This window comes from Strix uralensis, chromosome Z, assembly GCF_047716275.1.
Source record: "Strix uralensis isolate ZFMK-TIS-50842 chromosome Z, bStrUra1, whole genome shotgun sequence".
Taxonomy (NCBI): domain Eukaryota; kingdom Metazoa; phylum Chordata; class Aves; order Strigiformes; family Strigidae; genus Strix; species Strix uralensis.
Window position 1 is genome coordinate 25,019,506 of NC_134012.1, and position 27,154 is coordinate 25,046,659.

Below are 27,154 nucleotides of genomic sequence, written 5' to 3' on the forward strand. Positions count from 1 at the left end.
CTTCAGTAGTCTTATGATGATCATAAAATGAAAAATATATCCAGATATCACAAATTTGTACTGCCAGAAACACTCCAAATGGACACTAAATGGTGACTTCTGTAGATTTGCAGGTTTTTTTGTATAGCAGCAAACCCAGGGACCATTGTCCTGAGCATAAATATTTTATGCTGAAATTCATTCAATTGCAGTAATTAAGGAAACTAAACAGCAGAAGAAATAAAGACACAAAAGACTGAAGTGTCATGTCCAGAGGTATAAAACCCACCACCGACTGAGAAGAATGGAGCCCAACATGTCCTTACCTGCCAGCGAGGCCACTCTGTAGACACCACGGTAATTGTCCCTACAAATGTATTTAGTTTCAGATGCAAGATATTAGATGAAACATGTCATTGATCTGCCAACCTCATTTCTACATGAAGTTTAACATCTTTAGCTTCTACTGAGTTCAGCAAATATGAAAAGGTACAGAGCAGATGGGAGCATGAAAGAACAGTGAGACAAGCTTTTGTCTCTTCCGTTTTTAAAAATACCATTAACGATTTAATGACTGATATAGTTATGATAGAGTGCTTGTGAGATTCCAGATCATTAACCTCCTCTGCCATGTGTAAAATGGAAAAACTTCATTGTTACTATTAAAAGAAGAGTACATAGAAATAATTAATACTTATTAGACCAGTCACACCAAAAATATGTGAACATAAGCAGGTGCTGAGTCTGCAGTGCACTGCCTGTGACGCTGCAAAGGGAGTACAACACAGCTGTGCAAAACCGTCCTGCCATCTCAAGTGGATGGGATATCCTACCCAGTCAACAGGTGTGTGTAGGAGGACATGGGTCTTCTGTAGGTCCTCTGCTGTATCTCCCAGTCCTACATGGACACCCATATTTACAAAGCCTGGTGCCATTGCGAGAGACTCGGATTTCCTCTAGTTGCCTTGTCATGTTGTAAACAGAGGGCCAAAATCTTCCTGTTCTTGCACAGACATGAACAAACCCTTACTGTGCTCCAAACTCTATTGAAAGCATTATTTTACTGAACAAAAGTGCTGTTGCTGTCATTGTGTTGGTGATAAGGGAAACCTGGTGACTGAATTCCTTTACACCTGACCTGCAACACCTTCCCTGGGATTCAGAGAACTCTGGGAGAGTACCCAGCTCTCCAGCATTATTTCTCATCCACTGATAGCTGGAAACACAAAGATTCCATGGAGAAGAAGCCAAGAAGGCATCTGTGCCAATTCTTTATTTACACTGTTTCTCAGAGATTCTGCACAAGTAAACAGAAAAAAAAAAAAAAAAAAAAAAGGAAAATAAAAATTCCTGTGCACTTTCTGGTTTTTGGCAATACGATATGTTCTGCCAGTAGTTCACAGCTAAGTCTCCCAGTGACCACAACTCTTTCATCTAACTCAAGTAAAACTCAGTGGCTTAAAGATAACATGCCCAGCTGATAAGCTGTTTGCTTGGAGGAAGAGCGTCCAGCTGGTTTATCTAACAAGCACCTCTGGTTTTGGATTTTTTTTACTCCAAATTAAACTATAATTAGTCAAAGCATCCAATTAATGCAGTCAACCTCATTAGGGGAACAGAGCAGCTAGTCAGCCTGTATCTAGTCCTCTTCTAGGAGTCTCTAAGGCAAGGACTAATAATGCCTGTTAATTATACAGCCTATGCTGTGATTAGAGGAATTTGCCACAACATGGGAGCTCAGCCAACTGGCCAAATGTTTTGACACTAGATCCAAGCAGGCTTGGCTCTCTCAGTCACCCAGAAACCTTGGTTAAAACAACTGTGTTCCATCCCTCTTCCTACAACATCTTTGTCCAGATGAAGGACTAGTTCAGTGCTTTCCAACACCCTTTTCCTCAACAGGGGACACAACAAAAATTCAACAAGAGATAAACACCAATGCATTTTGGCAAATCTGGCCAGCCTTTTTAGTCCTCTTGAAAGTATAATCTCCTATATGTCAGATGGCAGAAAGCCAGGACCTGTGTAAAGACCAAATAAAAAGGCATGCCCCACCCCAGCCGAAAAAGCTACTTGCTCATTAACATAAGTCCTCAACAATTCTCAAAATTAATTGGAATACATAATGGCTTACATTTTGTAAGCCTTAATTCAAATTTTAGTGAAAAGCATCAGTATTAGTTGCGGCTTCATGAAAGACCGACACCACTTCTGGAAAATGCCTACCTACCTATTGACAATACAGCTGCATTACCACTTCAGCTGGGATCAAGATTATGCTTTTAGAGTGAACTTCCCCATCATAATCATGCATGACACACTCATTCATTTCATGGAGCACTTTCAGAGCATGATGATGAGTTTTCTTTTGGAAAATATTTAACCAAACCTTATATTCCAGAGACTCTTCTAATATTTTTCATTTGATACACCCTTTGAGTCCACAGGACCAGTCTAGGGTTAATCCAAGGTAAACCACCCCAAATTTGTGTAATGTGAATGTCAGCCCTAAATGTTTTTCTGTGCAAATCTTCTCCTTTTGTTCTACAATACCTACTACTCTAGGTATATCCTTGTTTTACTTCTGGTCAGCATAATCTTGGCTTGTCTTGAGGCACATCCATAGTTTCCTAAAACAGAGATAGTAGGATAGTACTATACATATTACCTATAGATAGTGAACAATTACAGAAAACTGCCTCCTTCTATTGCTTGTCAAGATTAACAATTGAAATAGCAGCACTACCATCAGACCAAAACGCTGTTGTCCAATACTATGGAATGAAGATTCCAACAGTTTTTGACAACACTAGAATCATCAAGCAGAGCTGAAAAATGTTTCTGTTCTCACTTCAGTGTTCCTCTGTTGGCGCTTTTCCCAATGTTTTTAATGAAACTGGCTCTTTTTTGGATAAGTCTCTTGTGGTTTAAATAACCTTTTGGGGACTGTGCTGGGTTGACTCCAGCAGCAGCTAAGCCCCCACCCAGTTGCTTGCCCAGTGCCTTTACAGAGGGACAGGGAAGAAATTCAGAAGGATAAAAGCAAGAAAAGCTCATGGGTTGAGATAAAGACCATCTGATAAATGAAGAGGAAATTAAAAAAAAAAAAAAAAAAAAAAAAGATGCAAGGCACTCACCACATCCTACCAGCAAACTGATGCCCAGTCAGTCTCCAAACAATGGTTACTCTGGAAAAAGCTCCTCTCCATCTCCTGCAGTTTTATTCCTGAGCACAATGTCATATGATATGGAATATCTCTTTGGTCACTTTGGGTCAGTTGTCCCAGCTGTGTTGAATCCCATCATCTTGCACAACCTCAACATACCCAATGAGAGAGTAGAGAGAAGCAAAGAAGATGTTGGTGCTGTGCAAGCACTGTTCAGCAATATATAAAACATTGGTGTGTTATCAGTGTGGTTTTGGTGACAGATCTGAAACACAGCCCCATATACATTGCTAGAAAGAAAACTCCATCCCAGCCCAACACAGTACAAGAATCTTAATTTTGGTTTTGTTTTAGCACTCCTGGATGGCACAGAAGTTTTTAATGAGGTGTTTTTAAAATTTGACCAGAATTGTAATGCCTCAGTGAGCTCAACATTTGGATCTTTGACTCATCTTTGCTGCTTTGGACTCAGTCACACACAGACAGACCACTTCTGTCAATACAGATAGTCACTCTGTTAGTTTACTTGCTCCAGAAATTCTCAGGCACCTGAACTTTCAAGGTATTTCAAAAGAATTAATAGTAACAATCTGGAAAAAAAACAGAGGCTCTTTTGAAGAAAGAAAACAGCAACATCCTTCTTGAAGCATTTTACTGTGGTCATAATAAGTCAAAATGTAACACTATGCTGAATCTGTCAGTAAGAATAAAGGAAGATACCAGATGTAAAAGGATGTATTATAAGTGATAAATGAGTTATCAGTCGTGTTGATGTTAAAATTAGAACTGGTCTTTAATATTTCATAGAGGACAAAGACATGTCTGCTTCTGTAACGGAATTCCTGCCACCACAGGATAGACAGCGACTGCTTCTGACAGGTGTACTATCTGTAAAGAAACATAAGAAGGCACATAATCATTTTCATAAGTGTTCTTGTCACTTGAGACAACAGAAAATATTCAGTCTTTTTTGCCCTCTTGTCTCTTCAGTTTCGTGAGCTGCATACAGAGAACCGACAAATTTCTCCACTCCACAAGAGATTTTCAATACCAATTTTACTTAGAGAATTTGCATTAATGCTAGACAATGACTCAGAACAAAGTCCAAAGCCAAAAACACACACTCAACAAAACCTAGTCTTTTAAATTCTGTGAAATCTTACGAAAAGTTCCTAAAACTTGAGTTATTGAACATTGGGGTTGATTTAATTGTAAATATATATGATAATATATATATTTACATACTATATATATTTGTATACTATATGTACTATGATAATATAAAGATACCATGACCACTACTTAGAGTCCCTCCCTCATAAAAAATGTGAATCTGTTAGTCTTTGTTGGTTGTACAGAGGTACAGTTAAAACTCAAGCCTGATTCAAAGTACTTACAGTCTAAGTGTGAGAAGTGAACAGTTAGAACAAACAGTGCATAAAGCAGCAATGAGAGGGTTGTGTGAGTCACAGCTGAGAAAACAAAGGCATCTGAGTGCCTATTGGGAAGAAAAAAGAAAAAAAAAGAGGAAGAAAGTTATACAATATCTACTACCTTCCCCATTTCATTCATGAAGAACATTACGGTTCTGTTCAAAAAGAATTTTCCAATAAGAAGCTTTTGTCAATTGGGTCTCACTGCTACTTTGACTAAAAACATGTTAGTGCTTCTGAAAATACTGATTTTAGCATACTGTGAATATTAAAGGACCAATATAATTATTCTGATAAAGATCAATGTGAAAAGTTGAGGGAAGTGATTCTCCCTCTCTACTCTGCACTCATGAGACCCCACCTTGAATTCTATGTCCAGCTCTGGATTCCCAGCACAAGAAAGACATAGACCTGTTGGAGCAGGCTCAGAGGAGGGACACAAGAATGATCAGAGTGCTGGGAGACCTTGTGACATCCCAATTTCTCAGGATGACAACTCAGATTCACCAATTCCCAGGTCAGGATTATGATGAAACAATATTAAGGATTCTTCAATTCACAAAACTCAATTTTTATTTGTTCACAAGAGATATTGGTATGAAACTTTGTCAGTAAGTCTTCCAACCTCTGCCACAGGCAGTAAATTTACACCGACCAGTGGCAGATCTTATAACATACCCTGACAAGCCTTAAAAATGCCCTGACAAGCCTTGCTTTATATGCAGGGATACAGAATGAGAATGGGAGAGAAAGAGAAAAAGAGAGAGAAAGACAAAAAGGAAGATTTCACCACTCCTGGTTCCAGTGTTGGTCCAGCCAGCCCAGGGGTCCAGTTCCAGAGGGGCACCGCCACTGGCATTTTGACTCGTGTCCTTTTATGATTCCTTACCCCTCCTCTGTGTGGGCACTTGGACTCATTAGGGTAATTATGCCTCATGCTTCTAGAATTGTCCTTGCTTTGGAGTATGCATAGTTTGTACCTTCAGATTCTTCTGGAAATAGGTCAGTGAACCTGGGGGTCATTGGGGAGGTATTTCCCACTCCTTGCAGGTGTGACCGTTGTCTGACCATTCTTCTTGGTGCATGTGTCATAAAAAGTGTTTATCTATTGGCTCTTCACAGAGTCACTCAAGATAGGGAAGTCCAGCCTCAGAAAAGTGTTGTCCTACCTCCATGTGAACCCCTCCTCTTGCTGCATCTTCCTGCCATTACCTGCACAGCCCCGGCTCTTCCATAGAAATCATTTCCTTTATCAAAGTTCTTTATCAGATGTTTGAGACATTAACTGTGGTTTCATCAGACTGTTACAGACCTCTCCTATGAGGACAGGCTGAGAGAGCTGGGGTTGTTCAACCTGGAGAAGAGAAGGCTCCAGGGAGAACTTACTGTGGTCTTTCAATATATAAAAGGTGCTTATAAGACAGATAGAGAGACACTTTTTACCAGGGCTGGTAGTGATAAGACAAGGGACAATGGTTATAAAGTGAAAGCAGGTAGATTTAGATTGGACATAAGGAACACATTTTTTATGATGAAATTGGTGAGACAAAGGAACATGTTGCCCAGAGAAGCTGTGGAGGTCCCATGTCTGGGAGTGTTCCAGGTCAGGTTGGATGGGACTTTGGGATGTCCCTGCCCACAGAGGGAATATGAACTAGATGATCTTTAAAGGTCTCTTCCAACTCAAACCATTCTATGATTCTGTAATGTCTTATACAGTATACAAAAATTTACTCTACCTGGCTGCTCTTAGGTTTTCCTATGGTGTAGAATGCCTGAGTACGTTGTGCAGTATTCAGTGTCATCACCAAGAGAAGCTACAGTTTGATCAAAATAAATAATTACAGAATTAGTTAGCTATGCAATTTCGGCTTCTCAATCTCAATTTGTAGATGAAAATTCCTGGCAACAAATAAAGTTAAAATTACTTTCCAATGTAGTGCTGGTCAACTTTTCAGGGAATGAAATATTTGTCATCTTGGCAGATCATTGTCATGATGATGTACATGTAAGTCCCTCTAACACAAATATAATTCAGTCATAAATAAATGCTTGGTAAACACCTGAAATTGATATAATAAAATATTTTATGCTTTTAATAGTCCAGCTTTGTTTTATGACTGGTTTACATGTGTGATTCATTTGTTTCTTATTACTAGATCAAGGACTGAGATGGTAAGGTTTCATGTAAAGCCACTTCTTGAGTGAAAAATAGAACTACTGGTATATCGTGATGTGCAGAAAACTTCAAGCCCTCTAAACATGAAGCCTATCTGTTCTAGTAACATAAAACTGATTTGTGATTAAAATCTTTTTTGCACCCTTAAAATCTCTTGGCTGGATCAGAATTATTGTTTTTGCAAGGGTTTTTTTTGACTAGAAAGTTGTTTAAAAAATTGAGTTGTACTTGAAAATTTTAAGACTCTTAAATCCTATATATATAAAAGTAAACTGAAAGATATTCTAAATGAAGTTGCTTTCAGCTAAAAAAAAATGCAATTACTTAACTTTTAAAAAAGATTTTAAAAAAATATTTCAGGCACTGACATTTTTTTTTCTTGAAATAATAAGGAAATGAAGTAATATTTATGAAATCTTGTGGGTTTTTTAAAATCTGAGTTTTTAGCTCAAGAAAAGTTTTAGCAATAAATGTGTACCTTGACTAACTTTATAGATAGAATTTTTTGAAATGAGAGTCTGCTAAAAAAATAGATGCTACTTTTAATGGAGCAGTCACAGACAAGCCTATTTTAAATAAAAGATTACAGTTGTTTTTTCTTTTCCATCTTCTAAGAAGTTATGACAAGCCAGCTGAATCACAAACTTAATAATATGTGCTAAGATTTTTATTACAAAGCAGTAAATGAGCTTCTTTGTGTATCTCATTGCATTTCCTTCCCTTTTCAAAGGCTCATTGCGGACTGATTTAAAGTAACTAATAATAAACACAAATAAAGTCCAGGGAGGTGTTTCCAATGTCTCTTTCTCTCTCCTAATTAGTTAGCATAAGAAATTTAATGCACAGGGATTTAAAAGCAAGCAGAGAAACCACTAAAGAGTAGAGTGCAGATATAGGCACTTTCACTACAAACCTACACTTCATAAATATTCATGCAATAAACTTTGTGTAACACTAAACCACTACTGACCTCCTGTTGCTGCAGAGCAGCAAATGGGAGATTTGCTGCATCACTATGTCTGGTGTTGATGTAACAAGGAGTCTAATTAGAAAACCTGTTACTATCCCCAGGAGACTTTCTGAAGAAGTCAAAAGGAGATAAGCAACATTCAGTGATCAGCCAGATAATCTGACTCAGACATGCCTGACAAAAACATCGGCAACATGCAAGGGTCTGCAGGAGTGACTGGTGACGGTATCTCAGTGCAGTTGGAGGGCAGCATGTCAAGCGTAATTGGGTCTAATTGCTACAGTCTGAGGTCTCTGATTAAAAAATGCCATGCTTGCTTTCTTCACCAGATTAAGGCCAACCTTGAATGCTACAGACAATATTTTAAACAATGCCTTTTCCACCTGCATGATAGAGATTCATTAACAAGACAGAAAACATAATGCAGGAACTGCCACATCAGATCAGACCAGTATTTCATCAAGTCCAGTATCACGTCCCTCTCAATAGCCAGTTCCAGATGCTTCAGAGGAAGGTGAGAGAAACTGTGTTATTGGAAAAGTTGTGGACTGACTCTTCCACAAGGAAAATGTGGCTGGTGTTTCAAATCCCTCCCCCACTTAGAAAAATAAAGAATGCAGCCCTGGTGTTTAGGGTTACAACTGTTAAAGCAGAAGTGAGGCTTAACTCCCTGTGAACATCAGTGCTATGTGACCAGCACAAAAGGGAAGAGGCAGAGAAGGGAGAAGCTTTCAGACTACCTTATCTGCTGAGCACAGGTACTTAAATTTAGGCATTGTGAATGTCTTTCCTTGATCTCACCAACTTTTTTCTTGGCTTGTTGCATGCAATCAATGATATTTGTCTCCCTCAGAAGAATGAGATAAGATTAAAATTCTTAAAATGTTAAAGTTCACAAACATTTTTGCCATTAGGAAAAATAAAGACAATAAATACCAGCAACAGAGATATAGTGCCTGACTGTTGTGTATCAGTAGATCCCACTGCACTTTACATAAGGTGTTTGGAGGCATTTTCTTCACTTTGTAAAGAAAGTAAACTTTTCTTTCTGGAGGTATGGCAAAAGTCTTGTGATTGCAAATGGTCCCCTTCCCTAGAAACACCCAATTAGTTTTGAAATTCCAGCACTTATTTAGTCTTGAAGATATACAGAATCACAAGTGGTTAACTCAGACATCCATTATGTAGTATTATGTATGTTTTGTGTTTCTGAGCTGTAACTCTTGCTGGTTCTAGTTGTATGAACTGCAACAACACCACCAATCTTCTCACAAGACCAAATGTAGTAATAAATATTCACAGCACTATGTTCTAAGGCCAGGATTTTAAAATGAATAGCAAGTCAGATGCCTGATTTCAGGTGTCTAAAAAGCCAGATTTCTAAGAAGACAAAATGTGTGCTATTTGATTGAGCCTCCTTCAGGGTTTGCAAGTTGGATACTCAACAATGGATCCATCCAGAATTATGAGTGGCCTTGAAAGATTTTGCTTTTGAGATCATATCTTTTCAGGGCACCTTTAGATAGCAGTCTAGAAAAGCTGTTTCTCATAGTGGATAGAAAGAACCAACTAAACTTCAGAAGGGAACAGTATTTTATGGCAAACTGCATGCTACATACAAATCTTATCTGAGCTGAAAGTGAGGTCTAATCTAGAGCAAACACTCATGTACCCAGAGAGGAAGACACTAATGAAAACAAGCTTTAAATTCAACATTTAACATATTTTCTGGCAAGTACAAATTCAATTCTGCAGTCAGGTGAATATTTTTTGGTCATAAAATTAGTTCCCTTCATCTCAGTGTTAGCAGCGCAAATAAAAGACAAGTATTATGCTAGTGTCTTAAATTAGGGAGTAAAAAAGAAACAAACAAACCCCAAACAAAAACACCAAAGAACCTTTCCAGAATACACTAAGTTTCTAATACCATGAAATATCAAACAGTCTGTTTTTCATCACATTTGTTAGCAGTCATTTAAAGCAGTGAAACAGGGTTACTCTCAACATTTATCTTTACTTGAGATTCTGCTGATTCTTCCTGTAAGGTATTTGCAAAGTCATTATTGACAATCAAGCTTTCACTCTTTTCAATAAAATTGTATAGCAATTTATTGCTTATATCCAAAGAAAACTCGGTACTGCACTGACAGTTGTAGTAGCAGGTGGCTGTTGTTAGCTATGTTTTTTCTAGTGGCAAAATCTATAATGCCAGGTAACGTATCCTTTACAGCCTGTGCTGGACAGTGAAGTGCAGTGGGCTTTGACCCCTTGCAGCATCTTTAGCCGCACACCGAAGCTGGGGCAGCCTGTCTGTTGCCAGCTGCCCTTATGCCAGGACCCAGGATCTAGACTTCGGTGCCCTGTCGCAATTCCTTCTCAAATAAACGGCTTTGTCCTGTGCTTCTTCTGCACCTTGCTGCTTAGTTGCAGTACTGAGGCAACTAAAAATATCTAGACTCTGCTGCTGTGCAGTTAATAATCAGCCAGTGGCAGTGAGTTCAGAAGCAGTGAAACCTGCTGCCTCTGCTTGCGAGGAGGGGTAGGAGATGTTTCCACTGTGCCAGTTGCCAGCAGGTTTGCCAGGGGCTGAAGTCTCTAAGAGCAGCTCCAGGACCCGAGCAGCTGTGAGCATCAAGAATAGGTGGTTCTAATACATTTAATGTTCCTTTATTCATTCTTCCTGTTTTAATCACGGCTCCTCGAACAGGAGTGAGAAATGCAGTATCTGGGGGAAAACATGCAAGCAGGAAGGGAGGAAGCAGATGATGGTCAAAGACATCACCACCAGAAAGAATATAACAATAATGAAGAAATCTTTGTGTGACTGTGAAGCACAAAGTACAGATCTTGAGTCATGACACTGTCTTACTGTTATGGATAGAATAAATATGAGATAACAATTCATTCACAGTATAGCAAACAAAACCAGACATGATATAAAAAAGAAAACTTTTTTAGGGAAAATTCCACTTGGTAGCCTTAATAAGCAAGCCCTTAATAGAAAGAATTCCAGGAATCTCACAGGCTCAACTCACAACAAAACCATGATGATCAGACTTGATTGTGCTGCCACTTTGTAAAAACAGAAATAAAACCCTAACACACTCAATGAGCATTCTGCTAGATGAGATTTCAGATAAATGTAACTCCATAAAGAGTCCAAAGCCAGACTGCAGGCAGGAAAAGAGTTACACAAATCGTCACCCTCAAACTAGGAAAGTGACAACCCACCACCTGAGGACCTTCGCCCATCCCGAGACCTGATACCCACCAGAAGTGAGTGTGTCAAACCCACAAGCAGTGCAGACATGTGCTTTACACACCCTCCATGCACACTCCTCCATTTTTACACAGGATATGCATAAGCAAAGGCCTGACCAACTACGACCTAAATAGCTAATCTTAAAATATCATATATGGTATCTAGTAAGGCTAACTTGCAATATCAACTGAAAATATGGCTTGGATGGCTGGAAATGAAGGTGGAACAGCTCCAGAAAACAAGTAATTTGTGTGATTAAATACACATGTGTACAAGGCAACAAGTAGCATTAATATGAGCAAAGAAAGTTCACGGCCAGCTCTCAAGTACATAACGCAATGTAAGCATCATTCCCTAGCTAACAGATAACCTGACCTGACTGAATCTGTACTTGCCATTCTGCCTGGATGGAAAGAAGTTGAACAACAATTTCAGAGCTGATCTGTTGTCCACAATCCATGCTAACTGTTCCTGGCACAAAGGAAAAGGAAGAAACAGGAATACATCACTTAGGCTGTTGCATGGACCTCTTCTGTCAGATTGCCGGCAAGGGAGATCAGCAAGGGCCATCTGCCACCAGTGCAACTGCAGCATTAGCCTTCACAGAAAACCTGCACCTCCCCTTTTGGATCTTCCTTCTCCCTCCCCAACCGCTTCTCTTTGTCTAAGCTGAGAGTTTGCAGAGCAAACCAGACCCTACCGAATACCTTCACACAATGTTTTCCTAGAAACAAATAGTTTTTATAATTTCATATGACAGAGAATTTAATATTTAAAACGCTATACAAGCTCTGAGTACCAGGCGCCCAGCACTCCTTTCACTTAACCCATGGTTGAGGTTTCAGAGTGCACAGCAGTAAGTCTGGGATTTCTTTATTTGCTGAAAAATATCATCTCAGACACTTTATTTCCAGCCTTTGCTTTCCTCCATCTGAATTGTTTCTGGGATTTTGTTCACATTTTCAAACCACTGTTTTAACCATGAGACCAAAAGAAAACATAAAAAAGACTTCTAATCCTTTCAGGAAAAACATTTGTGGTGTAGACTTGCAGCATTTTTGTGCTGTACAGTTATTCACTGTGCTTTAGCTCCAGAGCTGCAGACTACAATATCATCTTGGGACAAACATTCCCTTTACCTGTACCTAAAATTCACTGAAGCCCTTATATTGTTCTGTTGCTCAATAGTACTCCAAACTTATTTAGAGAGAAATGTTCTCTCCTTCATTACTTTTTTGTTTGTTTGCTTTTCCTTCCTGGAAAATATATGTTCTCTTTTACTAAGATACAATTGTAGTAAAAATTTCTAAAGGAAGCGATGGGTGCAAGGGGAAGGTCATATGACATGTGTTAACACTGAGAACTAATTGCTTCTAGTGCACTGCAATAGCATAGCGAATCCTCAGCTACTTACAAAGGCCAAGCCCTGAGCCATGGGATATCACTCACTTACTCTGCAGTCCAAGAATCTTCCACGAAGGCCTTAGTAAATCAAAAATATTGGCCAGGTGTGACATTCAGTATGTCATGTTTCTAGTCATGCAAGGAGGACATCTACACTTTCTTAAATAATATTACCAAAAGGATCAAGTCACTGCATATCACAGGTAAGTTATTAACTTTAGAGACTAAAATCTCCTTGAAGTCCAGCGAAGATGAGAAAGATGTTTTCATATGAGTAGAGATTGTTATAAAATACCTAACATTTTACAAAGTACATTAAGAGTCCAGATACATGAACCTCACCTGGGGAATATGCTGCCTCCTCAACAGAAGTGAAAAAGCAGTAATGGGAAATGTACCACATAATAACAAGGAAACACATGCAGGAAAACCAGATGATCAGGCCCAGTCAGCATGGGTTTGTGAAAGGCAGATCCTGCTTGACAAAACTGATCTCCTTCTACAACAGGGCGACCTGCTTATTGGATGAGGGAAAGGCTGTGAATGTTCTTTACCTTGACTTCAGTAAGGTCTTTCACACCATTTCCCACAGCATTCTCCTGGCAAAACTGGCTGCTTGCGGCTTGGATGATGGCACGCTTTGCTGGGTAAAAAACTGTCTGGGTGGCCGGGCCCAAAGAGTTGCAGTGAACGGAGTTAAATCTGGTTGGTGGCCCGTCATGAGTGGTGTCCCCCAGGGCTCGGATTTGGGGCCACTCCTGTTTAACATCTTTATTGATGATCTAGACGAGGGGATCGAGTGCACCCTCAGTAAGTTTGCAGACGACACCAAGTTGGGTGGGAGTGTTGATCTGCTCGAGGGTAGGGAGGCTCTGCAGAGAGACCTGGACAGGCTGGAGTGATGGGCTGAGGCCAACTGTAGGAGTTTCAATAAGGCCAAATGCCAGGTGCTGCACTTGAGCCACAACAACCCCCAGCAGCGCTACAGGCTTGGGGAGGAGTGGCTGGAGAGCTGCCAGTCAGAGAGGGACCTGGGGGTGTTGATTGACAGCCAGCTGAACATGAGCCAGCAGTGTGCCCAGGTGGCCAAGAAGGCCAATGGCATCCTGGATTCTGTCAGAAATAGCGTGGCCAGCAGAGACAGGGAAGTGATCTTGCCCCTGTACTTGGCACTGGTGAGGCTGCACCTTGATGACTGTGTTCAGTTTTGGGCCCCTCACTACAAAAAGGACATTGAATGACTCGAGCGTGTCCAGAGAAGGGCAACGAAGCTGGTGCAGGGTCTGGAGCACATGTTGTACGAGAAGTGGCTGAGGGAACTGGGGTTGTTTAGTTTGGAGAAGAGGAGGCTGAGGGGAGACCTCATCGCCCTCTACAGCTACCTGAAAGGAGGTTGCAGAGAGCTGGGGATGAGTCTCTTTAACCAAGTAATAAGGGATAGGACAAGAGGTAATGGCCCCAAGTTGCACCAGGGAAGGTTTAGACTAGATATTAGGAAGCATTTCTTTACAGAACGGGTTGTTAGGCATTGGAATGGGCTGTCCAGGGAGATGGTGGAGTCCCCATCCCTGGAGGTGTTTAAGAGTTGTGTTGACATAGAACTTAGGGATATGGTGCAGTTGGGAACTGTCAATGTTAGGTTAATGGTTGGACTGGATGATCTTCAAGGTCTTTTCCAACCTAGATAATTCTGTGATTCTGTGAAAAAGGCAGATGTATGAACGCGGCAGCTGCCTCTGACAAAATGGATACAGTACACAAATGTCTTCCAAATCCAAAACAAAGATGTTCTGTGGGGAAAAACCTCAATGGGAAAGGACATTGCAAAAGGGACATTTACTAAGGATCAACACTCAACATGCAGCCTAGAGTGATTATCTTTGTGTTGTATCAGCACAAACAGATGACTGGCAATACAGCCTGGGTTAGTTTACTTTTTAACACTGGTCTCTATCTATGGAATCAGAATGCCTTTTCCACCGAAAGAAACACCTACACTATACTCTTCCTTTACATAACAGGGCAGGGGTGATTCACATACATACTCACACCTTTCCCAACAACAGTGGGACACACATTTCAAGTCAGTAAGTGGTGTTTGGGGCTCCAATGACTTCAGTGCAGCAGACAGATCTCCTCTGATCAGCGAACTTGTGGAGGAATTGCATTGCAGTTATACCACCACAATTTTTCAGGACAGGGAGATAACAAATCGAGCATTGATAACGCCTTACTTCAGCCCAGGGAGGCCACACTCGCTAGGCTCCATCTGCGGTCTGCACCAAGAGACAAGCTTCTCCAGGGCATGATGAAGAGCAGTTAAATTAGATCTCTCTTCTCAAGTACCTTGTATGTGAATCCAGCTCTCATTGATGATTGTAGAGAGTCTTTGTTAATAAACCCACAAGAGTCTATTTTTGGGGTCTTCTGTTGTTTAGTCCATCCACAAGATGTACTCATCTCTCAATCTAATGCAGTCACTTACTAAGACCAAACAATATCCCAGTTAAAAAGTCATAGAAGTAACAGAAATCTAAACTTTGCAGTGAAATACAACATCAAAATGAAAAGAGTTAAAAAAGTAAAACCTACCAGGCTCTAGGATACTACTTTTGTGTCATCTGTGGATAGCTGGCCTTGACTGATTTCAGATAAATGTTACACATATGTCCATCTTCAGACTTCTTCCAGGACAGCTTTGAAAATAACAATGCATCAAGGTACCACTGTACTTTACGTCTTCCCATCTCTTTGAATAAGTATGTGCACCTTCAGTTTGAATGACAGCTGAAGATCATGAATGTTTGATCTGTACTGAGTGAAGTGCCTTTAGGACTGTCTGTCAACAATAAATATTTATTTTACATGTCATGCCCTCTAATATTTCCATCAGTTCTTCTGCTTCTCACTGTTTTGCATAAGCCTTCAAAAGCTGCTGATTTTTCCAAGCTAAACAGGCTGGCAATGCAGCACAGATTAAAATCATCGGGTATGGAAGATTAAATCTCTGCAGTAAAATGGGCTGATTGGAAACCGTGCTGAAGCAGTCATCAATATAATTCACCAAGCAACCATTCAACAACACAAAATCTTGGTAGATGCACCCAAATTCTAACTACGGTTTTAAAATAACTACAGACAAAACATGTTGTATTATGTTGTAAAATATAAATAACTTTAATAAAATAATTCCATAAAATGTTGCATAATCATAGTAGCAGTCTACTTCCCAATTTGTCCTGTTGTCAATGACTACAGAGAAAACCAGAGGACAAAAGGTCTTGTATTGTAAGTTTCCATAGCAGATGAGCTTACTTTCTTAATGTGAGACATCCATAGGTTTTGTTTGTTTGTTGTTCTTGTTAATGTTTTCTAGCTGGGAGACCAATTTCTAAAAGTTTTCAAGAAATACCAAGGAACAAAGGAAATTAATTCAAAACTTCAGCAGTAACAACATATTTGATACAAACAGACATTACTGAGAATCTTCAGACTGACTTATTTAGAAAGAAGGCAGCTGCATATTTCAAATAAATTTCATGTAAGATCTTTGGATCCTGGAAAATGCTAATACCAATGACAGTAAGCAGATTTGCCTCCATGTTTTTTTCTTTGCTTTATGGTTCATAATTAATTCACTATATTCAAACAGGAGAATTGGAGGCCAAAGTTTATTATGTCCTTGTGGAGTTAGAGTTGATGCTAATATTCACCCTGAATTCAAACTTTGAAATTAAACTTCTTACAAGTTGATTCAAATAAGCAAGAAAGCAAGTAGAAGTTCATGACAGGAAGAAAGGTGGAGACGAAAACCTAACTGGAAAACATTCTTTTTTGCAAGACAGTTAGCATACTTTATTTAACCTGAAATATAAGATATTTCATTTGTATTTGAGAGAGAAATGAAAGTTTTGGTCCTCCTAATCATGATCTGGAAGATATAGAATTGTCAAAATCCTTTTCCTTCTGAAACCACTTTACTGATCCGATTTTTTTTTTTTTTTGTCTTAACTTTTTCAAATATTAAAGATTTACATACACCTAATTAACACGCTTTCTGGGTCTTGGAAAATCTTAAGTGCAGAGAATGTATTGGAAGACATTTTAGATTGTTGTGCTGTAAAAGATCAATTACAATAAATAAAAGGTTGATAAATATTTAATGCTTTTCTTTGAATAAATGTATTTAACTTTTCTTTGTGTTTTAATGCAGAACTCTACCAAAATGCAGAAGTTAGTCTAGCTAATGACATCATTTGAGATAGTAAAAACACTTGCTTCTACTGTGTTCTGAGCACATTAAGAAGCTTGAAAGTGATACGGCACTAGTACTCCATCAAATAACAATGTATTGATCACATCCTTAAGAAATGCACTAGAGCATAAAGTGCAAGAAATGCACAAGAGCAAATGAGTGAAACAAACGGAACATTGTGTAACAAGAGACTGACTCAGTGAATACCATTAGAGAAAAAATAACTTCAGCTCCAGGAGAAATCTGAACATATAATTTAAAAAAACTTGTTAATTTGTCCTCTAATATTAAAAAAAAAAAAAAAAAAAAAAAAAAAAAAAAAAAAGGAAAGGGGGAGTAGGAATTAGTTAACAAGTTTAGCAAGACCTGTAAGAAAGAGGTAGGAGGGAGATATTAAATCAATTTTTAGTTTGTTTACCATATGGAGGAATAACTCTTGCAGGTAAAAGTCAGGGATATTAAGAAAAGACAAGAAGAAGATTAAAATCACAGAAGTAAACTTCCAGGCTAGAAGTCTAGTGCTGGAAGTTGTAAATCCAAGAATGCTACAATTCATGGAGAAGCAGAAGGAGGCTTTGCCATCTTATGATCTCCCCCAGCTGCCATATTTATATCAGGAAACACCCACCAGGAGAAAATATTGTTTCTCTCCCTGGTATTGAGTTTGTATATAAATCCACCCCAGGAGCTGGCACGGACTCAGAAAACAACCTAACTTTCTCTAAGGAGGTAAAAACACAGCCATGTTATCATTTAGTATAAAGTGCTTTTGCTTTTCTGAGTTTGACTCTCTGACCCTTTGTACTGATTTTACACCACGGATTTTTACTGTTCACTTACACTGCTGTGCATGAGAGGGACCTTTGCGGTACAACAGATTAAGATATTTCAGCAGCTGGCACAGTATTTCAGATATTACTTTCTCAAAAGAAACAAGCAGAACAAAAAAAGCAGCAAAACAGAACAAAGTCTTTGCAGCCAAACGGAAGAAAACAGAAGAGAGAATTCTGATTTCAATTTATATTCTGAGAAAATAGCTGCATGGCAAAGAGTTAGAGAAACCATAAATCAGATAAATTGCCTGCTTTCCGGACTCTATGGCTTCATCCCAAGAAAAATAAGGCAGGCTCTATGTCCCAAATACCAACATCTAACCCCATCATCTCCAGGTGATGACCTTGATGTGCAATCCTTGCTGCAAAGCCAGAGATGTGGAGGAGCATCACAGAAGTCCCTTTTGTTTCTGTCCATCAGGAGATCTTGGTTTGACTCCTCACCAGCCGTCATTGTTCCTGTTTGACACTTCTGCGTACACTTAGGTCCAGATTAATCCTTCATACCTTCAGGCATTTCATTCTAGCACTTGAATTAACAGAATTTCACAGAATTTTACAGAATCATCTAGGCTGGAAAGTACCTTGAAGATCATCTCTTCCAACCGTTAACCTAACATTGACAGTTCCCAACTACACCATATCCCTAAGTTCTATGTCAACACAACTCTTAAACACCTCCAGGGATGGGGACTCCACCACCTCCCTGGGAAGCCCATTCCAACACCTAACAACCCGTTCTGTAAAGAAATACTTCCTAATATCTAGTCTAAACCTTCCCTGGTGCAACTTGGGGCCATTACCTCTTGTCCTATCCCTTATTACTTGGTTAAAGAGACTCATCCCCAGCTCTCTGCAACCTCCTTTCAGGTAGTTGTAGAGGGCGATGAGGTCTCCCCTCAGCCTCCTCTTCTCCAGAATAAACAACCCCAGTTCCCTCAGCCACTTCTCGTACGACATGTGCTCCAGACCCTGCACCAGCTTCGTTGCCCTTCTCTGGACACGCTCAAGTGATTCAATGTCCTTTTTGTAGTGAGGGGCCCAAAACTGAACACAGTAATCGAGGTGCGGCCTCACCAGTGCCGAGTACAGGGGCAAGATCACTTCCCTGTCCCTGCTGGCCACGCTATTTCTGACAGAATCCAGGATGCCATTGGCCTTCTTGGCCACCTGGGCACACTGCTGGCTCATGTTCAGCTGGCTGTCAATCAACACCCCCAGGTCCCTCTCTGACTGGCAGCTCTCCAGCCACTCCTCCCCAAGCCTGTAGCGCTGCTGGGGGTTGTTGTGGCCCAAGTGCAACACCTGGCATTTGGCCTTATTGAAACTCCTACAGTTGGCCTCAGCCCATCACTCCAGCCTGTCCAGGTCTCTCTGCAGAGCCTCCCTACCCTCGAGCAGATCAACACTCCCACCCAACTTGGTGTCATCTGCAAACTTACTGAGGGTGCACTCGATCCCCTCGTCTAGATCATCAATAAAGATGTTAAACAGGAGAGGCCCCAAAACTGAGCCCTGGGGGACACCAGGGCTCTTGCCAGCAGCCACCAGCTCCTTCTACAGACAAGGGGCAGAGAGAGGCACTCACTGAAGATGGTGCCGGCCCACAGAGAGCTGAGTCACCCTGCAGAAACACCTCCGTTATTTCCACAGTGAAGATGAAATGCTGCCATGGCTTTCCAGCAGCTAATTTTAGCAGCTCACAGTTCACTGAAGTTTGATGGCTCAGCTAAGTGGGTAAAATGATGCAGCGTCAATGAAGGTCCCTTCCCCCCGTATAATTTTCCCATCAGTAACAGGAGAAAAAGTTTCAGTGGGATGAAGAATGAAATTCTGAGTTGTTGACAATTAATTTCCTCTCATCTTCCAATAGCATCTTTTTCTAATTAACAGTGGCTACCAGTGAATCCATATTTACCAGAAATTGTGTACACAATCACCAGCATAAGTTCAGCTTCCTTATGCATATCTTGGTTTAACCTATGGGTTTTGTCACTACTTTAAATTATCATTATTTGAAAAATTGTTTTATTACAAGTATTAGTTTTATAATAAGGTCACAAGAAATACCTAAGTCTCACAGAGGATAAAAGCTGCTGATTTAAATGCTGTAGGAGAATAAATTAAAATGCTTATTTGGAAAAAAAAGATTCTCTTAAAATCGGGCAGTGCATGCAAATTTCATGTAGTATTTTGCAGTCTGTTCAAGCCAAATATAAGGCAGTAGTTTTCTAGGAGGTGTGCAACTACTCTTTAACATTAACACCTTTAACATTAAAAAATGCAACCACTTATTTTTATATCAAAGAGGAAATGCAGTTTCTGCCTTGCAATCAGGAGTTTGAGGAAAGGTATCTGATTAGAAGAAAAAAAAAAAAAAAAAGAAAAATATCCTTGTTTATCTTTTTTTTCTCCAAGACCATGTACTAGATTTGGCTGCCACACCACAATTTAATTTATGCCTTGGATGAAGTCCAATCATTCAAACTTCCAGTAAAAGCATTAAAAAATGCCATGTTCAATTTCCATTTAAAATCTCATGGGAGAGTAGAGGTGTAAATTTGTTAATAAAATACAAAAATAGAAAGCATAGAGTGTGAATCTCATTATTTACAGAGGAACTGTAAATTAATCAACCTTTTTGTCTATCTGCTTGTAAGGTAAGCTTTCTTGGAAGAAGATGGGATTTTACAATAGATTGATGCAAACGCAAAGCTCTCTGTCTCCATATTTGTATGTATAGAAGTATATATAACCACATATCCATCCGTCAGGGGACTGGGAGTGTTTAGAAAGGGGACACATCAGGCCACCTTTGAAGCTCTAAACCAAGACTGCATGCATTTGTTAGCAACACACTTATTGCTGATGGTCTGTGCCCACACCCTCTTATCATTTTTTACTACAGAAACCCAACTGCCAGTCTTCCAACTTGTATCCTCAGCTGGCTGAGGGGGCACAAACCAGCGAGTGCTGCTGGCCAAGGTCCTCGGTGGCCTTGGCCACTGCAGTTGAGGTGTTCAGGCTCGAGAGCTCCTTGGTGAGAGAAGGGACAACTTTCTGCCCCATCTTGCCTTGCTTTTACTTGCTGTCTTTTACTCCTGGGCCCTTTCTCTCCTCAAAGGGATCTCATCTGATACCAATAACATTTATCTCGTTCTGGATTTTGACACCCTCTTTTTGTGTTTAACGGGATGTTCTGCTTATTTCTGGTCCATTGCGCTTACGTTGTTTTTTACCGTGCAACTTCTATCACTTGGATGCTTCTCAAAATCTGCCATACATTTCTTAGTTCACACTTACTCACTTACTTGTTTAACCTTTATTTTTTAGCTTATACATTTTCATGGCTGTGTCATGACAGTGTTGCAAAATACATACAGACTGTTGCTGGTTACACAATTTTAATACACTTATATTTGGGTTCAAAGCCATATGGACAATGCTTTTATGAGTTCAAATTCTACCCTGATTAATGGACTTTTAATGTGTCACAGGCCTGTGTTTTGCTACAGGATCAGGGTTCTTAGCTAGGGACTCAATTTTTCAATGATCTTGTGTATTCGTCTACCTGAAAGAGACTTTAGTGAAGTAACTGATGGCTTCACACAGAATCTCTTTGCAGGAGAAGAGATGTCAAACAGAAGTATGGTACCTCCAGTTTGTACCCCTGTGCCGTGATGCAAGACAAAGCAAGTGTTCTTCTTTCAGAATATTTCTATAAGCAAACCCTTGAAGATTAATTTTGAGCCACCACAGAGAACTTTTCTTTCCCACTGGAAAACTTTTTATTTAAACTAATTTGCTGAAAGACTATATCTGCTTCACCAAAAGTCTAGGAAAACATTCTTGGTCAGTGAGAGACAAGTATCAGTTTTTCTCAGTCAGTAGGAATTTCTCAAGGTGTGATCAAAGTTCTGAACGCGATTTTGTCTAAAATGAAAACAGGGATTTGCATCTACATCTTCCAGGACATAGATCCTGACCACCAACATTGGCTATTCAGTAGTCATACAGCATTGCTCATTTCCATAAATTTCTTTCTTTTATGGGCACAGATTTTCTCTCTTAGACACCAGCTTCTCACATGCAGTGTTATATTGCCAAGTTTTCTATCCTAAACTAGGAGAAGCTTCAGACTTGGAGAGTTAGTCATCTCCGGAGATTTTTTATTTCTACAAAATAAAACCACATCTTTAGATGTTTCTTTGTAAATTCCCTATCAAAGTGGATATAATCTAGAAGATTACATAATATTGCTAACATGGCCCAGACATTTCCCAGATTTGTTTTAAGACCAAAAACTGAAGCCAAACCAAACCAAACAGAACCCTAATTGTATGTCAGTTTTTATCAATATGCAAATCTCTCCCGGATAGGTACAGTATATCCCTATGATGAAAACAGAAGGTTTTACCTGCTTCCAATTTCCCTAAAAAATGCAATATCTACATCCCTAAAAGTGTGCAATATCTATAAGGCATGATCATTGCAGTGGAAATGTGCTTGGAGACAGACAGTGGAAAGCTGAATTCTGTTCTCAGTTCTGCCACTGCTGAGCTATCGGCAACATGGAGAAAGTCAGTTCCCTGTAAACAACTATTTCCTATCCTTCATAGGACAAAAGCTCTCAAAATAATGAGATATGCCTTCCACTCATAAGGGATGTCGGCACAGCCCAGTGGAGGTGTCATCCTGTCGGCACTGGTTTTAATCTAACTACTTTGGGTAACAACAGTCAATCGAAGATAGTCTTGACGGTGGACACCAGTGCAACCCACCACCACCTCCTCTTCCCTTCTCCTTACTCTTGAAACCGAGAAGCCACAAAGGGAGATTTGTCTGACCCAGCTCTGGGAAAGAGGAGAAGGTATAGAGGTGTAGCAGGACTGGATGGAGCAAGACAAGGCCAGACTGAAAAAAGGAGGAAACGATGGTGCCATCCTATATACCATTGTGATATTGGCATTGCTGGGCTTCACGTACCCTTAGAATTGAGACACAATAACGATACTGGTGTGTTGCCCAGTGCTAATACTGCAGATAAGTGTAAAAAGCGAGAACAGGTCTTTATGTCAGCTGAGCTAGAAACATGAGAGAGGAAGCTTTTACTCCAGTGAAGCTGTGATGAAAATATGTGCTGTAATGAGCAAGCTTTGATCACTTGCCAAAAACATCTGTTTTCCCAGACAACCTTATTCTTACTATTTGCTTAAGGAATATAGATCTTTCCAGTAATGTAACTAAACCTTTTACTTCTACTTCTGCCTCCAATCCTGTCATGGCAGACAGCTGGCAGAGAAGTGAATGAGGCCGAGAATATAATCTTATATTGTTTTACAAAGTCATGTACTTTCAGGTAATATTTTCAATCTCTTTGTTTAAGATGCTCGATAACATGCTCAGATACCAGAACTGAGAATTATAAATCTAGTACTAGGCAGTGCAGTCAATGCAGACAAAATTAAATGAGTTGCTCTCTGGCTTTGATGAAGCACAAGCAGAGCTGGCATGCACTTGTATTATGAAAGGAGGGAGTTATGTCTTATATTTAAAAAAAAAAAAAAAAAAAGTGCCCTTTTCCATTTATGAAATGTGCAGAGGAGGATGGAAACCAGGTGTGGAATACAGTAGAGGAAAGGCCTAAAGAAATAACAAAACACAAGTGTAAAGGGTCACGAGAGCTTGTAACAGACCCTGAGGCACTGACCAGCAACCTCTCAGGTGTGGGTCTCACAGGAGCAATCAGGAGATGAGAGCCCAGGAGAAGGATGTCTGCAGCTCATGCTGGAGATGGCAACCCCAGGGTCCTGTTACAGCACCAACTCAAGGCTCTGCTCCGAGCAGAGGTCCAGGGAAAAGGATCTGAACCAGACTGTGCCACAGCAGAAGGAGAGGCTGAGATGCTTCTCTCTTGTTGGGTGGAGTCATGGATAACGTTTCAGAGATAAAACCCAGCCGGTGTATGTTGGCTCTGCATGAAGACACCAGCAAAGAAGGAAAAATATATATGAGCTGGCTGCTTAGAGTCATTCTCTTAGCCCTAGGTCAGCCCCTACATGGATACAAAGTAGTGAAACAGTGTGGATGCGCTTACACACAACCTGTGGCAAGATGGGTTAAAAATTGAGGACTTTGGCTTCTCAAACTGTAAATGCATCAAAGAAAGGAGGGGCGAGAGAGGAGGAAATATCTCTTGAAACAAGAATAAACGACTCTTTGAGCTTTGCTTTCACTGCAGCAAAGATATCCTCTGAATCTTCTAAATCAATGTTTTGGTGTTCCCTAATGGAAAAAACTCTTGCTATATTTTGTGTAGAACAACACTTTGTGACTCTGCTCTCAAGCAGGGCACAGGGAGCTCCCCTGGGGCTAATTTAAATGGCTGACTTGTAAAGATGCTCTGCTGTGTTTGATGCAGCAGACAGAAGCTTAGAAACATCTCAGCCTGTGTCCCTGCAGAAAGGACTGGGGGAAAAAAAAATCATAATTGTTAATTTTTTTTGCCCAATTTCAGCTGGGATAGTTTTCTTCTTAGTAGCCAGAATAGTGCTATGTTTTGGATTCAGTATGAGAATTGATATAAGATAATGGATAATACATTGATGCTTTCATTTGTTGCAAAGAGATCAAGGTTTCTCCAACTCCTCGCGTTCTGTCCTGTCCCCACACCATGCACAGGTGTACAAGAAGCTGGGAGGGAGCACAGCCAGAGCACCAGACCCACATTAGCCAATGAAATATTCCATATCATGTAACATCCTGGTCAGTATATGAAGGAGGGGTGGCTACAAAGGAGGGGAGTTCTCTCTCACTTCTGGGATTGTGATTGCAGAATCTTGTTTTTTTTGGGATCTCTAGCTGAAAATGGTTTGGGTATCAGTCGGCAGGAGGTGAGCGATTGGATTGTACATTACCCATTTGTACTTTCTATTAGTGTTCTCGATTAATTTTATTACCATTAGTAAACTGTTTTTATCTCAACCTACGAGTCTCCCTCTAAGCCTCCAAAACCCTCCCATTCCCCAGGCAGGGGGAGGGTGAGCGAGCGGCTGTGTGGTGTTTGGCTGCCGGCCAATTTCAAACCATGACATTTTGGAATGTCTTCCTTTGCCAGTCTAAAAATATATCAGACATCCACCTAAAATAGTACAGTTTGCAGACTGAGCCAGAGCACAGTCAGGCTACAGAAGGCAATAAAGAGAACAATCTTACTCTGCCTCTGAGGATCTCAAGAGATCATTTACAGTCTACTCCCCTGTAATGAAACAGGATCTAACATGCCTAAAACCACTGAAAGGTCTGGCCTCATAACAGCAGAGGGGCTGGGAATAATGGCAGTTCCCGAGGGAGCACATCTCAGCGCTCAGTGTCTGTTTTTACTGCAGCTGGGCGCTGCTCAGCCAGTACAGCTCTGCCTGCCTCTCTGCACCACCCCGGCCAATGTTCCGGAGAGGTGTGGTCCGTGTCTTCTCTGGTCTTGCACTCACAGCTGTCAGCGTGAAGCAGTAAATGCTATCCTGACCCTCCTGCACTGGTGCAAGTGACCGTGCAAGGCAGTAGAGACTGCGTTCATCTCACATGGACCATGTGAGGTCTGAAGGTGGTGTGTTCTGCATGCACCAGTGTGCCAGCCACCCTTCAGACAGACACCGGCAGAGATGGCTCTGCTACGCCTCCGTCCGTGTCAGCGGGGGAAAAGTCACTAATCAGCACACGAGGCACTGGCTGCCACTGCGCCTGGTTTCTGTGCTGGGCATGAAGCTGAATAGCAACAGGGAGATGGGAAGAGTCAAGGTCAAACTCTGACATTGGATGTTTTTCAAATGACATATTGGGAATGCTGACATTTCACTAGAAACCCAAATGAGTCCCTTCTAGGCTGCCTGAAGGCTAAGGAATTATCAATTTCATCATTTGCCACAAATGCACCCGGCAAAGTATTTATAATATGATTAAATTCTCTGCTCCACCAGAGCCAAGATATGAATTCACACAGACTTGTTTTACATCATTGGATAAGTGGGAAGCAATTAAATGGGTCATTCAACAACTGCAGCTCCTTTGGCAGGTGGTGCACACACTTGTGCTGTTTGAAGTGAGGTTCTCAAAGTCACTTGGGAGGTTTTCACTAACAAAAGACCAGTCCATTTCATTGGAATGAAACCCTTTGTCCTCCGAGAAGCAATGAAAACACTCATTCTTCCTGTGGACAGACTAGTTCCTGGTGCTTGATGGTGGAAGGCAAAATTTCACAGGATGGCCATTTAGATCTGAAATTGAGAATATCAACACTTACCGATGGAAATTCTCAAATGTCAGAGTGGGCAAGAAAAACATCTGAACCTTCAGTTTCTACGTCTGGAGACACAGGATTCACATTTCTAATTCTCCTTGCAGACTTAGTTATAAACATTTGTAAAGTAAAACCATCATGAAATTAATTGTACCCAGATTCTTCTTTTTGTTGTTAAAATGAAGAGTCTTGTACTTTACAGAAGGCATCTATCTTCTCCAGGAGGAGAAGAACTAGAAGGACTGGAGGAACCTTCTCCAGTAACTGAAGTGACATGAAGATATTTACCAGTAGAAATCTGTATGGCAAACAAATATACAGCAGATGTGAAACACCTATGCTATGAGTAGAAATAAAGCTAACTTCAGGAAGAGATCATTCATTTTTGTAATTTCTGTCTTATACATAAGTGTCCGCCATTATCATGCATCAAAACATTTCACAATTCTGACTATATTCTTTAATCTCAAGGGGAACTTAGTTAGTGACATGATGACAGGACTCATACTTCTTCCCTGGCCTCAAAAGGCACTTAGCCAAGGCAGGTGTACAGACCTAAAGGATGCTTAGGAATACCAGTTATCCATTCCATCTTTGCCTTTGCAGCGAGGAGCTTTGCTGTAGACAAGAACTGAGTTAGAAATATGCCTGTTCTACTCGGTGTGCTCAGAAAATCTGGAATTTGTAGCACATGCTCAGACTAATTGGTTTTACTATAACTGGCGCACATTTAAACTATTTTTAGGGTAGATGTACACTTATGTCTAGGCTTCATTCTGAGCTGAGTTACACCATTCCTGTGAGTCTGTCACATGGTTAGGCAAACAGACAAAAAATAAATACTTCCAGAATTGCAGGCTCGTTGTCAGCTTAACAGTAGTCTGATTTTTTTTCCTTAAAAACTCAAAGGGTAAATTATACCTGAAAACCTCAGACTTCTGTACTACTAATCCTTCTCATGTGCAAAAGAAAAATAAACCTAGAATATATAGATGCATGTAGCACCATGAAAATATGAGCTTAAATGCACATGAACCAAAAGAGATGTTCTGCTTGATAGTTCAGGTATCAATATCTACAAAAGGTGAGATGCTTATACCACTGAACACCTTGCAGATCAGATTAACTTCTCTTTGCAGTGTACTGCACACTTATGGATAGATACAACAGCATGTTTTCTGTCTTTTTCTTTATCCTCGGTGAGAGTATTTATGAATCATCAAGAGAAGAAAAGATTTCTAAACTTCTTTTCCTACCAGTCAATTTTGAAATGACCTCAGAATAATTTTAACAGTCCTGGATCCATAACAAATCACATAGGACTTGATCTAGTCACAAACCCAAAACCTATGGAAATAAATCTTCCTTAGATTAGG